The following is a 3,961-nucleotide window of genomic DNA, read 5'->3' as shown; positions in this document are numbered from 1 at the left end:
AATGTCCATCCCGATGAAAATCCTAGATTAGGTCCCTTGAGATAGATGTTGTTTTAGGGACGTAAAGTGAGGATAACGGGAATGGGTAATCGGGATAGTGATTGGTTGGTGAAATTAAATATAATTTATTTATTGTGGGTTGAAAACCCTATATGCTCACCGGGCTCCCAAGCCTGACCCACTCAGTTTTATTTGTATTACAGGAAGTGGCGCAAGGGCGTACGATTGATGAATCATCGAGTTGTTTTGTTTACAAGTTTGTATATGTATATATTTGTTGAATGACTTGTAATGTTATCGTTTATGCTTTATGGTCTGTATCGGAACATGACACCCCGAGTTTTAATTATATAATGAAAATGCATCTCTTGATGAAATGCTTTGATAAATATTATTTTATCATGTTTTGTTTTGGGAACAAATTCCGCAACACTTTTAAATCAAAATGATTTACTCTGAAATTATTTTAAAAAGCATAAATGAAATCGGTCTTTTCTGGCCGAGATTTTGGGGATGTCACACTCCTCCTCTAAAATTCCTTGTACTTGTCTTGCTTCTCTCATCGGGCTTTGCAGACCCCTCTAACTTCCTCTTTTCGTTGGAGGCTCTTCCCTTGATCATCTCCTCAACCGACTTTGCAGCCCAGATAGCTGCCTCCAAAGTAGGTGCCCGACGTACTGACACTGCATACTCCCATGGAAGTCCCTTAGCATACTTGTTGATTTTCGTCAACTCATCTGGGAGAAGATGCAAGGCAAACTCCATTTTCTCGGTGAAGTTGTTGGTGTATTCATCAATCGACATGCTTCCCTTCTTGAAGGTCAGGAATTGGTTTTCTAGCTTAAGAAAGTTTTGAGCTGAGCAGTACTTGCGTTTGAATTGTACCAACAAATTTGCCCATGTTATTTGCAGGGGCTCATTGGGGCTTAAAGTCTTCCCCAGAGTGTTCCACTAGCGCACTGGTCCTCCTAAAAAATGACGTACTGCAAAGGTAGTCTGTAACTTGCCTCTGCAACCGCATGTCATAAAAGTTAACTCCATTTCTGAGATCCAATCCATGACTCCGATCGGATCTTCCTTCCCAGTGAAGGTCGATGGCTTGCAAGTCAGAAAATCCTTGTACTTGCATCCGTTTCTCTCAACTCCATCACCCTGATCGTTTCTCCTAATCGTTGGCGGATCAGCTTGGCCCACAGACCTGCTGTAATTTCCCTCCTCAGACTGTCCATCATTTAGCTCGGGCTCTACGATTGGTATGGTAGCTTCCTCGCGATTCTGTTGGAGCAAATGTTTTGTTTCCTCCATTTGGCGATCCAACATCACCTGGATCATCGCTTGCACCGCGACCATTGTCATTGGCTCAGGAGCGGCTATCACTACGGGTATTTCCTTAATTACCGGTGGTTGATTCCCGTTTCCATTCGCGTTCCCAACTCCACTTCGGGTTCTTGCCATTTCGTTCTATACACCAAATCAAACGTTTGGGGCGAAACGACGAGAATTAAGATAGAAAAGATTTTATTTACGATCGACGTGGAAATCTCCCTATTACTCCAAAAACTTACATGTCAGTATTAATACCGTAATTAAACATTTAGATATCTGAGCACATAAAATTTCCAGATCCAGTCAGCAACAGACCATAGGTCCGATCATATTTAGCATCATAAATCATTTAGCACATAAAAGCATGTTAGGCATTTTCCTAAGTAAGCTAGTGCTTGTGTCTATTCAAGTGTATTACCTAAATTTTTATTAGACACACTCCTCACAATCATTGCTTAGCATTCTAAGTTTAAGTCTAGAAATAAATCCATATTCCTAGTTCGCTTAAACTAATGCTATGATACCAACTGTGACATCCCCATTTTCACGGCCAGAAAAGACCGATTTTGTTTATGCTTTATAAAAATCAGAGTACCTTTTTTTAATAAAAATGTGCGGAATTTGTTCCCAGTGAAACATGATAAATTCGTTATCAAAGCATTTCCGAAGAACTGTATTTTTATTCATTTAAAACATTGGGATGTCATCGTCAATACATAAACATAATCATAAATAGAACTTACATTCGTTATCACTAGTGATCTATATCAACTTAATATCTCAGTGTAATGTGACTTCAAATCGACACCTGTGATATAAATAAACTGAGTGGGTCAAGTTGGGAAACATGGTGAGTACATAGGGTTTTCAACCCACAATAATATAATTATTATGTTTAATCATCAAACAATTAACCCAATTAACTATCCCCATTATCTTCTTTAATCTTAAGGATCTACCCTAAGAAACAACTATTCCTCGTTCATTCATTCCTAAGGATTTTCCTAAGGAATAGGTAAGAAGTCCATCGTTGTCAATGACACAGCTATCAAGCACAGCTGCTAGTTTTATCACTTAGGCGCAGCTGCCAAAATTGTGACATTCTCTACGAGGCGCTTCTGTCGGTAATGTTCTTTAAATGCTACTGCCAAGGTTATAATGTTCTCTATTAGGCGCAACTGCTGATATTATCCTTAGAGCGCAACTGCTAGGATGTTTATCGTAGATCAACAACATCTACAGGTTTTGGCATAGCTGCCAGTGCTCATCTATAGGGTACTAGGTCCATTGCTGCCAATGTTCACCTATAGGGCACTAGGTCCATACCACTAATATTCCTCTATTTCAGCTTTCACCCCTCGTCCTTCATCTACCCATGTTTTACCCAACATATTTAGTATATATATAAATACGTATACATTTTAAAACATTTAAAACATGTATAAAAATCTCTCACCTAGCATAGACAGCAAGTATTCAGACAATATGCACACATAGCACAAAATTTATATTAAATACTTCATATCTATGTGTAAGATGAAAGTAACTATGCACTCACCTGGTAAGGTGGTGAGTCAGCACTTGGACAACACTTCGTTACTCTTAAAACAATTATCCCTTGACGAAACCTAGTATTATTACCACTAGAGTTTAGTATAACGTTTTACGAGACTAATTTAATAGTCTAGCTATTATTACTATTATATAAGCGTTAAACAATACTTATATAACCCATAATAATAGCCCAAATACTCCTTATAAGGTCCTAATAACATTACCATATTGAAACATAAGCTATACTAAAGATAGGGTAGGCATAGCTCACTTACAACGGGTTTTCTCGAAAACCGGGCTTCGCCGGAGCAGCGTTCCCGAGCCAAAAGGCTCTTTTCTCAGGACTTTGTGAGCCTTGGGGCTTCCTTCGGGTGCTAGGGGGTTTACCTAGGCTTTTAGGGGGGTTGGGGGCTTTAAAGAGAGAAACTAGAGAGAGAAAGAAGGGTTTGAAGGTGTGAGGAAGTGAGGGAACCCGAATTGATGGACTTGCCGAGTAGGAGGACCTACTCGCCGAGTTGGGGCATGTGGTAGCCTTCTGGTGGTGCCACGTCACCCCTATCACGTATCAGCCTTCAAACTTAGAAAAATCATAACTCTCGCATACGAGCTCCATTTTCGACGTTATTTTCTTCAACACATAGGTAAAATCAAGATCTAAAACTTTCATTTAGACTCCGTCGGCTAAGTCTCGACCGATTGCAAATTTAATAGTAGGAGGTGTTTAGACTGTTAAATGACCGCGAAAAATTCGTAACTCCTTCATACGGACTCCGTTTTCGTCTGTCTTTTTACCGTTGAGTTCCTATTAATGAGATTTTCAACTCTCATTTAGGTCGTGTAAGCCAAAAACCGGTCAAACTAAAAACCGAGTTTCAGGTCGTGCACTGCTAAGCCAAATCTTAGAAAATTCATAACTTCCTTATACGAAGTCAGATTTTGGCATTTTTTTTGTATGTTCTCGGTTTAACATATAATAAAACTTTCATTTAGATTGATAAGGTTAAAAGTCACTCCATCGTAAATTTACTATTTACGATTCCCGGTGTCGTGTCGGTTTTGCCGTAAAACTTCGATGGGCCAT

This window comes from Lactuca saligna, chromosome 5, assembly GCF_052625555.1.
Source record: "Lactuca saligna cultivar CGN05327 chromosome 5, ASM5262555v1, whole genome shotgun sequence".
Lineage (NCBI taxonomy): Eukaryota > Viridiplantae > Streptophyta > Magnoliopsida > Asterales > Asteraceae > Lactuca > Lactuca saligna.
The sequence above is the reverse complement of the archived record's forward strand: the minus strand, read 5'-3'. Positions refer to the sequence as shown.